We start from the raw sequence: 12,362 nt of genomic DNA, 5'->3' as shown, positions 1-12,362 counted from the left end.
GAGAAGGTGGGTTTTATTAGTAAATAAAAATACTTATTTTTGTTCCTCAAATGATGAGCCAATAGATGAATCATAATCAATGATAGATACATTTACTAGGCCTAACTGCAAGTATTACAAAAAATAATAATAATAATAATAATAACTCCCAAAAGAGGGGTCCAGATGATGTGTTTGTATTGGAATTAAATAGTTCTCAGTATTGGAATAGTATAGTTCTAACAAAGTTAAAAAAAAAAAAAAAGGAAGGAAGTACAAAGAAAAAGTTTGACATTTTTATGTGAAAACACTCATATCTGTTTAAATAATTTATGTTGAAATCAATGTATATTATGAATATTTATTATTTTTCATCAGTTTATTTCCATTGTTTTGTTTTCTATTCTTTTGAAAATTATTTTTATCTTAATTTTTATACTGGGTATTAATCAACAAACAAGTTTAGACTATTTAGTTCAAAAGTAAACATATAAGCAAAGAAGAAGATAGAAAGATACAAAACCTCTTCCTTGTTCCCCAAATCATAATTCCTTTATTAAACATAATAAACTGTTTATGTAAGGTTTATGTAAACCCCTTTATTTGTCCCTGAATCATAGTCTCTATGTTTGGACAGGTGTTTTTCAAAATATAAATAGTCATTTACTAACATTTGAGAACTCTGAATTTTATATCTGCAATTAATATTTCTGTATCTTGATATTATAATGATGGCTTATATTTTTTTCTGAAATACGCATTTTGTTTTCATTTCAGGTCATTTTTCTATCTTCAATTTATGTTTGTTTATGGTATAGTGTTGAGAACTCGCTTTTATTTTTTCTCCCATAATGCACTAGTACATATAGTGATTGGTTAATCCATTTTCCCACTAACTTTCAATGTGTTCTAGGTTGAATATATGTTTCAATTTGGGGGCAATTTAAGGAATAAAATGTTTGGCTCCATGCAAACTTCTGCCTTATAGGTAGGTAATTCTGTACTTCACTATCCAGTCTCAGACACTTTCCAGGATGAAGTGGAGACATTAACATATTCAGCTAAACTGGAATTGTAAATTTCTGGCTTTTGTCAAATTTGAGAAAATTTCAGCAACTATTTCCTCAACATTTTTTTCTCTCATATCTATCTCTTTTTCTTTTGTCACACTAATAAACACATGTTCAATCACTTCATATTATATCAAAGGTCTCTGACACTCTGGTTTTTAAAAAAATCGGTTTTTTTTTGTTTCTCACAAGAATAATGTACATTGATACATCATGAAATGACTTACTCTTTCTTCTGTAATACTAATTCTGCTTTAAATCCACTTAGTAAATTTTATAGTTCAGACACTATATTTTTCAGTTACATAATTTACATTTTCAATAATTTCTAGTTTCCTGCAGAAATGTCTTTTAAATTATTTTTATTCACAGTGAGAATATTCATAAAAAATTCATTCAAAAGAGTTATAATAGTTGCTTTAAAATTTTTGACTGACATTTTTGACATTTGGGTTATCTCAGGGTCTATATCATTTTTTTTTCCTGAGGATATGTTTCTTCTTCTTCCTTTTTTTTTTTTTTTTTTTTTGGTTCTATGTTGGGTAATTAAAAAATTTTTTTTTAATGTTTCTTTATTTTTGAGAGAGGGAAAGACAGAGTATGAACAGGGGAGGGGCAGGGAAGGGGAGACATAGAATGAAGTAGGCTCCAGGCTCTGAGCTGTCACCACAGAGCCTGACAAGGGCTCAAACTCACTGAGAGATTATGACCTGAGCCAAAGTTGGATGCTGAACGAACTGAGCCACCCAGGCGCCCCTATGTTGGGTAATTTTGAATTATACACTGGATATTATGACTTAGAGATTCTAGATTCTGTTTGTTTGTTTGTTTGTTTGTTTGTTTGTTTGTTTGTTTTCTCCAACGAAGTTTGTTTCTTTTGAAGTGACAAACAATTATCTTTATAGGATTTGAACATGAAACTCTATTTCTTGGGAAGCAGCTCTGATCTTACTTCATACTTTGTCTTTAGCTGATTAGATCTGCTCTATGCATGCAGAGTTCAGGAGTCAGTCAGGATTAGGATAGACAAAAATTAAAGATTCTCTATTTCTTTTCCTTCCTGGATTCTGTCACACTTGAGCAACTACAGTATCCCTGTCCTCACTTTTCTGGTATCTCTGCCCAAAATCAAATTTTTTCTTCCCAAAACACAGCATGTTAGGAAGAAGAGGTTACTGGGACATAGAGGAGCTGGACTAAAATTTATCTACTTCTTCTGTCTGACTGATAAGCAAGACTGAGTGGGAAATCTTATGCTGCCTCAAGTAGAGATTTCTTGAGTCTGTTTTCAGAATATTTTACTCCATAAGCAAGTTGAATATTTGGCTGGATTTGGACTTCCATACTTTCTGATATAAGGGTATTTTTTCTACTTATTTACAGCTGGTCCCTTAAATAATATAATAATATATAGATTATAAGCTATATATCTTATTTAAGATAAAATTTTGAGATTGGAGGATTATTAATTATCTTTTTGAGGTTAAAATTCTCTTTCAAGAGAAAATGACAAGGAGAATATAAAACTTGAACTACAAACTACAATTTTCACACACATGCAAGAATCTTTTTTTTAAATGTTTATTCATTTTTTTGAGACAGAGAAAGAGAGAGCAGGGGAGAGGCAGAGAGAGAGGAAGAGAATCCCAAGCAGGCTCTGTGCTGTCAGCACAGAACCTGATGTGGGGCTCTATCTCATGAAACATGAGATCATGACCTGAGCCAAATCAAGAGTCTGACACTTAACCCGACTGAGCCACCCAGGCGCCCTACACACACATGCAAGAATCTTAATACACTACTTACAGAATAAAAACAGCCGCTTTAAGATAATATTGCACCAAATTAATTAATTAATTAATTAATTTAAAAAAGAATATTACACACCAAAACAAATTCAATGTGTAAGACAGTTTTGAAGATGACAACATACCTCCTCACAAGAGATTAATTTAGGAGTTAAGCTCATTCATATAGTTTTATCTAGATATGTTTTATGTATGGCTTTTTACCATAAGAGTTATTTTATACAATAATAACCAATGTGCAATCACTTTTCACTAGCATTTTAATAGTAGGAAAGAAATTATATACCTTTTTTCATTTTTCATTGTCTAAGTATCTGTCATCTTGTTTTAAGAGTGTCTCTATTAACTGGCATGCTGCAACAGAGCTTGCCCCTGGGGTACAGAATCCTGGAGATCAAGATGAGTGAGAAATTCATATTTGACTGCTTTACTCTTTTACTATCGTTCTCTGTAATCTGTAATTTTCTTTAAAAAATGAGTACTAAAAAGACTTGAAAATGACAGCTAAATTGTGTCTATCATACTTATGGCCAGTACGCAGTCTTCTTTGCAAATTTTCCATGTTCTATTTTCCCCTACAGTACTATTTTTAGTTGATAAATTAAGAATTTTAACATTGTTGCTTAGTTTTCTGCTGCTATATAATCTGTATCCAGACATTGTCCCCAAGGACAGCTCCTTATGAATATAAAATAAATACCTATTACATAAAAGTGACCCTTTTTTCTGCCTTCTATAGTTATACTACATCCGGATAGTTTTTAAGTCTAACTTCAATTTCAAAAGTCTATCCTAGTTATTTGCTCTGAAATACCATGGTTCTGCTTAGGTCCACTCAGTATTTACATGGATGCTGCCTAAAAATTTTTCTCATATGTTACTGTAGCAATTTGTTTATTTTGTGTTTTCATTACCAGTTAAGTAATCCAGCATCCTGAGAGGCTTAGGGTTGTTTAGGGGCTGTGGGCAGTCCTAGAATGTAAACTGCATTACCTGCATTGACCAAGTTTTCAAAGTGGTTCGCAGAGGATCAAAATATTGTTTGGCCTCTTCCATTCCAGATTCTCTCTGTGACCATGTCCAGCCTATACTTTGGTAATACTGCCTATCATATGGGAACAACTCATGACCTCGGGGAAAAATCTATGTCAGTGAAAAGTCCATGTCAGCAGTAATCAGATTGACTGACATTTAAAATTCCCCCAAAAGATGAAGGGAGTAAACATTGCTACTTTTTCCCTTTTCTACTGAAACTTCAGATTAGTGATTTAAAAAAATAATAAATAGTTCAATAACTTGGAAATTTTTGCTCTCTTAAATCATCCCAATAGTTTTTACATTTTTAAATAGTGTATATTTTGCTGTATTTTCCTCCCAGAGGATTAAAAAATATTACTTTCTAAACTGAAATTTCAAAACAAAAGGAAGGAGTTTAAGCAAACATGGAACAGATAAACAAATGAAAAGAAATTTTTATTCCCTAATATTTATTTTAATGTTTAACAAATATATCAATATAGATTAAAACCATAAATCTCTTCATATCATTTTAAAACTAGAAATCTCTTGACATCATATTTATATGTGGTAATGTAAAATTTCAGTAACTGAACTTGCTTTCAGTTAGCATTTAATAATAAATACTAAAGAAAAAAAACTGTTCTAGGCACAAGACACACCAAAGAACATAAAAATTACTTTTCATTCTAATGTCACTTATAGCTTAGAAGAAGACATAAACAGAAATTAATAATAGAAGTTTGAGGGGCGCCTGGGTGGCTCAGTTGGTTAAGCATGCGACTTCGGCTCAGGTCATGATCTCACGGTCCATGAGTTCAAGCCCCGCGTCGGGCTCTGTGCTGACAGCTCAGAGCCTGGAGCCTGTTTCAGATTCTGTGTCTCCCTCTCTCTCTGACCCTCCCCTGTTCATGCTCTGTCTCTCTCTGTCTCAAAAATAAATAAACGTTAAAAAAAATAATAGAAGTTTGGGTGGCATGATAAAACAATACTCTGGTTTTCACTTTGCACGTATTAATTTTATCTTCACCAAAATATTACATAAAAGAAGAAAGAAGTAAAGTATATGAGATAGGTACTATAATTATTTACATTTTACATACAAGACACCAGAATTCCAAGAGATTAAATAACCTTCCAAATTATGCAGCTAATTAGTATTTGGTCCAGCATTAGCCCCAGCCAATATAACTCTAGAGCCCACACTCTTATAACATTACACCAAGCTTATATGGATACAAGAGGAGAACAGATAAAAGGTAAAAGCATCAAATTATTGAAGCAAGGAGAGATTCCAGGGACCCTAATCATGTATTTTGGATCTGATAAACAAACAGCTACATAAGAAAGAAAAGTGGTGGAAAGAACAGAAGCATGAAATCAAGTATGGCGTATCTGAATACTACAAGTAAAGTGGTGTGGCTGTCGAAATGGGCAGTGTGTGTGCTGGGACCTGGTGGGTGATGCAAGATGTGGAAATGGGGATATAATTATGCAAGAGCTCTGTTGCAAACCAAGACAACCCTTACATTTCCCTCAGTTCAACTAAACTTTCTAGTTTTCCTCCTGACTCGGTAGGCTCCTGACTTCCCTTTTCTTAGAGAATTTTTACATTAGAAAACATGTAATTGCAGATCTTCTGTACTCTTTTGAGATGTAAATATTCTCCTGTCTTTAGCTAATTTTACAAGCCAGTAATGTCTTTTCTCAAGGACCTAGAAGTCATGCCTATAAAATGTAATCATCAAGAAAGACAGTGCATCTATTTCTTACTCTCCAGAGAAAGTAGAAGTCTAACTTGGATAAGCAACAATCAGCAAACACAGAGAGCTAACTCTTAGACCAAGCTCTCATCTAATGTCTTTTCCATAAGCTCAGTACATTGTTTAAAAATCCTCAGGCCTTCCTTCTGTTTCAGGTGAGTCAATTTCATCTCTCCTCCCTATTACAACAGTGTTGACCTTATTGCAATAGCCTTGAATAAAATCTGTTTTACTCTATCAAGTATGATTTTTCCTTGACATCATAACTATAAACACTTCAAATATTATTTGATACTCTGAAATACTCTGAAACTTAAAGGAAAAATGTATACTCACAACAGCTAAATTTTAATGTCTAGGGCTTCTGTTATAAACATGAATGTACATATGTGTATGTGCATGTGTGTGTGCATGGTGTGGGGATGTGTTGTGTGTGTATATATACTCTCTAGCCTGGTAATACACAGGTGTTGAGGTTTTGATATGTATGTGAAACAAACACCACTGTTTGAAACAATAAATCTTCTACAGACAAGAAGAAATAACATTGAGGAGTTTTAGAATCAAGATTCTAGGTAGGCTCACAGGGTCAGGTAATGCCTGCCTGTCAAAAAATATTAGTGAGGCCAGGAGTTTGTCATTTGATGGATAGATTCATAAGGACATGACTCTGAAGGGATAACAGAGATCAAAAGATCAGCTTATGAAGAGGGAAGTAAAGTGGCAGATTGCAAGAATGATTAGCCAGATGTCCACATTTCACAGTGTCTGTCCAAGTGAGGGCAACAGGTAGTCTCTTTCTCTGTAATATAATGTGCACAAATATCTCTGAGATGGGAGAATAAGTTTGTACTTGAGCTAACAACAGCAGCAATAACAACAAAAGTCCTGCATCACCTAACATAATTTATAAAGCACGATCCTGGTGGACTTTAGAAACAAGTTATAATGGGAGGTTTTTATTTATACCCAGTTTAAAGTGTATATTTCAATTTAAAAATTTACTAACAGTGCTTTGAAAGATTAGAAAATTATGTACATTTATAGTTCTCCCACATTTTCTCTTCTTTCTTCCCAACTTATTATTAACATTAAAATTTAAATACCTAAAATGTTTTAACATTAAATTCCGTGGATGTTTGATTTCTATTGCTGTTTGTAATATATGTAAGTATCAGAAATTGATTCAGCAATCAAAGTATACTATTTATCCTGAACTCTCCATTCAAGGATTAGTTTGAAACACCCTTTGTCTAATTGTTTGCATAAGAAAACAGAGTTTTCTCTAAGTAAATTCATGGATTCGGCATTCTTTTTATGAATTTCTATTATGTTTAAAATGTGTTTTGTTTGTGTGCATGTTGTATAAATTATACTTGGTACTTTGTACTGAATGAATAACTTTGGTATATTATCTTTTGGATTAAAAACTATCTTTCTCAAATTCTGAACATATTTGCCTCTGTTCTTAAACAGTGAGTGAGTATTTTTGAGAAAGTCTGAGGTCAGCCTAAATCTATCTTAGTATCCATAGGATTATTTCTCTTTCCTTAAAATGCAATGACTTATTAGAATATATATTAATAATAACCATTCTGTATGGATTTTTTAATGTTTGTTTGTTTATTTGAGAGAGACAGCAAGCCAAGGTCAGGCAGAGAGACAGAGAGAGAGAGGAAAATCCCAAGCAGGCTCCATGCTGTCAGCACAGAGCTCCACAGGGGGCTCAGACTCACGGAACTGTGAGATCATGACCTCAAGAGTCACATGCTTAACCAACTGAGTCACCCAGATGACCCACCATTCTGTATGTTTTAACAAATACTTTTATGAATAGGTTTAGATTCTTTTAAAGGAAGTGAAGATAATACAGAGGGGTCCCTTAAATCTTCTCCCAGTTTTCTCTATTGTTAGCATCACTATATACTTGTCACAACCAAGGAACTGATACCACTGTATTACTATTAATTAAACTCTATACTTTGCTCATATTTCATTGTTTTTTTCATTGTATTTTTCATTTTTTCATTTTTTTTAATTTTCATTATTAGCATCACTATATACTTGTCACAACCAAGGAATTGATACCACTGTATTACTATTAATTAAACTCTATACTTTGTTCATATTCATAGTTTTTACCTTATGTCCTTTTCTATTCCATAATTTTATTTAGTATACCACATTACATTTTCTTTTCATAATTCCATTTAGTATACCACATTACATTTACTTTTCATCTCTTCTTAGCCCCCTTGATCTGTGACACTTTATCAAACTTCTGTGGTTGATAACGAGTTTTGAGGAGTGCTACTCAGGTATTTTGTATAATGTCCCTCAATTTTGCTTTCTCTAATGTTTTTTCATGGTTAGACTTGGGTAATGGTTTGGGGAGGATGACCTTAGAGATAAATTAACATTTTCAACATACCATACCAAGAGTACCTCCTATCATTGTGACATTATTACTATTGATGTTGACTTTGGTCATCTGACTTAAGTAGTGTTTGCCAGATTTCTCTACTGCAACGTCACTTTTTCCCCCATCCTTTTCATAATCTATTTGTGATGGTTAATTTTACGTATCAATTTGAAGGGACTGCAACATGCATAGATATTTGGCCAAACATTATTCTGGATGTATCTGTTAGGATGATTTGGGACGAGTTTAACATTTAAATTGATAAACTGTGTAAAGCCAATTACCTTCCCTAATGTGGGTGGGCCTCACCAAATCAACTGAAGACCTGAATAGAACAAAAAGGCTAAGTAAGAGGGAACTCTTCTTGCATGACTGTGTAAGCTGTACATTGATCTTTTCCTGTCTTTGTACTCCAACAGAAGCACTGGCTCTTCTTAGGTCTTAGTCCTGCTAGCTTTTTGACTGGAGCTGATATCAGCAGCTCTCCTAGTTCTCAGGCCTTCAGACTTGGACTGGAACTATATATACTCGGTTCTCTTGGGTCTTCAGCTTACAGACTATAGATCTTGAGACTTGTCACCCTTTGTAATGAGTCAGTCTCTCTCTGTCTCTGTCTTTGTGTGTGTGTGTGTATACATACATATATGACTCTATATAGGACTCTCTCTACATATATATACACACACATATATATAAGAGTCTTTATATATGACTCTTCCTACACAAAAAATATACATATTTTTTACTATGACTATATATACATATATATATATATATATATATATATATATATATATACACACACACATATACACACACATATTATGACACACTCTATTTTTCACAGGACTAGTCAAAATTAAGAAGTAATTATATGTATATGAACTCTTGCATACATAGATATTTATAATTAGCTTTGCATGTATTCATCTCTAGTTATATGAAACAAGCATGATTTCATGCTGATATCTCAGAATCTGATCCAGTATCACATACTTAAATTATAGCCTTACATCGTTGTTATCTGTGGTCTGTCTTCAGCAGTGAAAACCCTGGCTCTGATCATCTGCCATTCATTAGTCATTTGCTTAATTCATATATACATATGTTTCCTTTCATGTTAAGTTTTGAAACTTAATGAAATGAATCATTTTCCAAAGTTACTTAAGTTAGCACCTTTTTCCATACCCCCTTAAATCAAGTTATGCCATACATACATTTGTGGTATAGTTAGAATGTTTTGCTGTAATCTGCATTCCATTGTGGAAAATATCTCTCTCCCAGCATGATATCTTGGTAATTTTTAAAATTTGAATACATTATATATTATTCTTGCAATATAACCTGTCCTTTCAGTCTGCAAATTCAAAACCACCTTCAATATAAAGAAGAGTTTCTTTTTAGGGGTGTCTGGGTGGCTCAGTGAGTTAAGCGTTTGACTTTGGCTCAGGTCATGATGTCGCGGTTCATGAGTTCAAGCCCTGTGTCAGGCCCTGTGCTGACAGCTCAGAGCCTGGAGCCTGCTTCAGATTCTGTGTCTCCCTCTCTCTCTGCCCCTCCCCCATTCATGTTCTGTTTCTCTCAGTGTCAAAAGTAAATAAACATTGAAAAAAAGAAGAGTTTCTTTTCATCATAACACTGAATATTTTTCTATTCTCTGTGTTAACATTTCATTGAAATACATCAATAATGCACATGCTATGTCACCATTAACTTCCACTTCAATGGTGTATAGTATAAGAATTTTCATGTTTTTCATCTTATTTCATTTTTTAAAATTTATTTATTCTTGAGAGAGAGAGCACATCAGCATGCATGGACACACATGAGTGGGGGAGGGGCAGAGAGAGAGGGAGAGAGAGAATACCAAACTGCTCTGAAAGGGCAGAGCCAGATGCAGGGCTCAAACTCATGAATAGTGAGCTCATGACCTGAGCTGAAATCATGAGTTGGACATGTAACCAACTGAGCCACCCAGGCATCCCTCATCTTATTTCATTTTCTAATATTTTAAAATTTGTACTCTGGTCAAGATTTTGTATTTAATCTGTCATGTTCTAGGTTTTTAACATAACCTGTGTTATGTTTATCTGTGTTTTTAAATTATTTTAGGCTTCAATAATTACCAAAATCACTAGCTTTTTAATTTACCTTCTCCATGGTTTCATAATTATCTTAAAATTATGTACAGTAAAACCTTGGATTGGGAGTAACTTGTTCAATGAGTGTTCAGCAAGATAAGCAAACATTTCTAATAAATTTAACTTGATAAACAAGCGAGGTCTTGCAATACGAGTAGTATGACACTGAATGTCACATGATCACCACTGAACCAATGTTTCTTCTCTCTCTCTCTCTCTCTCTCTCTCTCTCTCTCTAGCTGCGGGATTGTGGGTGATCATATCCCATGTTTGGATGCTCGGTCTCAGGCCACAGTGTTTGGCAGAAAGCAGTGATTTTTCAAAACATTGGAAGGTGCCCACAACTGGCATTAGTGTATTTTCTGTCCCTTCAAAGAACCTATGAACAGGCCTTTGATTTTCCCTAGAAAAGTAAGCTTAGGAATGCTTTGCTTCCTTCTAGGTCAGGCTGACTACAGATAGAGACCCTTTCCTCTGCTGCCTTATTGCCAGTTACATGAAATACAGTATACGACAAGAGTTTATCAATACTGTAACATAGTCAACATCCGTGCAAGCGTATACAATGGCCACCATGCAGAAAAAGATTCCAGTGAGCCAACAGATAGCAGTGATTCCATTAGCGATAGTGAAAGTCTTCCTACATGATAACCCTCCTCTCTCTTGTCTCCCTCACACCAGCCCCGAAGGTTTTCAAAGGTAAGTACAGGGTAATTTATTGATTTTTCTTCATATTTTGTATTTCTATTATTTTGTATTATATTACAGTATTTTTATCATTTTTATATGAATATTTTTGGGTTGTGGAACAAATCATCTCAGTTTCTATTATTTCTTATGGGGAAATATGCTTTGAGTTTCAACACAAAGCAAGTGCTTTGGTTTACAAGCATGTTTCCAAAACAAATTATGTTCACACACCAAGGTTTTACTGTATTACTTTGTTTTTTTTCCAGGAGAATTTATGAATGAAATTTCTTTGAAACTGTTGTAAAGTTTGTTTCTAAAATCTTGTTCTTTTCTTAGGGAGCTACTTTTGCAATTGGCCTTTGTGCTCATATTCTTTTCCTCCCTTCATTTGTAGTTTCTATTAAGCTTTCTTTGTTAGTTTGTTTTTATTAATTATTTTTATGTTGAAACTCAAATTAATGTACCTAAACAATTGTGTAAGAAATAACAATGTGGAGTTTTGTGGAGTGTGGAAATCCCCATATATTCTATTTATCTCTTACAATTAAAACTTAAAAGAAAAAACAGTTGAAGTTAAATAAAAACCTGGCAAAAAGTACAGTTGCTTTGTATTTGGGGGATAAATCTCTTTTTAAAAAATGTTTGTTTATTTTGAAATAGCACAAGCGAAGGCAGGGGCAGACAAAGAGGAAAAGAGAGAATCCCAAGAAGGCTTCATGTTGTCAGCATTGAGCCTGATGCAGAGCTCTATCTCAAGAACCATGAAATCATGACCTGAGCCGAAATAAAGGGTCAGACACTTAACACACTGAGCTACACAGATGCACTGGGGAGAAATCTTTCAAATAATGTGCATGGTGTGTGTGTGTGTGTGTGTGTGTGTGTGGTTAGTGAAAGAGAATACATATATATTATTCATGCCAAATATATATATATGTTCATAAATAAATATGATAAAGGAATGAGAAGATTGTAAGATTAAATATGAATAATCACTTAGTATTTCTACTTATTCACCTAATTATACTCATATACATTTAACTAAAATCTCTTTTTTTGCTCCTTAAAACTGTAATATTTGTGGAACTACCAAATATTTGAGGAAAAATTAAATGATGAAGGTGTTGTAGATAGTTTTAACTTGACTGTGATATGAATGAACTTCATCCAAGGGGTCTGTTAATTTGAAAATTTATGTGTTTATGATAATCAATTATCATAATTACACAGTAGTATTTAATTTACTTTTACATTTAAAATAGTTTTGCTTGTCTTATAAATGGCTTAAGGCCAGTGAGTAGTTAAATGAAGAATCACATCTGATGAAGGCATAGGTTGGTGAGATAGCTGTAGGCCACTAACCATATTCAGGCTTTAAGCCAAATAAAGTAATGTACATTTTTTTTAAATCACATTGGCCACTGACACTGGAAGACCCCTCAGTAGACAAGTTACTTCTCCATAGCAGTTTA

At 33.6% G+C, this 12,362-nt stretch overlaps 1 pseudogene; it reads left to right on the top strand.

Moving 5' to 3' along the window:
• Positions 1–12,362, top strand: part of LOC102966543 — a 179,515-nt pseudogene that overhangs the window by 62,548 nt on the left and 104,605 nt on the right.

The sequence above is a fragment of the Panthera tigris genome, chromosome A1, assembly GCF_018350195.1.
Source record: "Panthera tigris isolate Pti1 chromosome A1, P.tigris_Pti1_mat1.1, whole genome shotgun sequence".
Classification (NCBI taxonomy): domain Eukaryota; kingdom Metazoa; phylum Chordata; class Mammalia; order Carnivora; family Felidae; genus Panthera; species Panthera tigris.
Note: the sequence above shows the minus strand (reverse complement) of the source record. Positions and strands in the feature narration are given on the sequence as shown.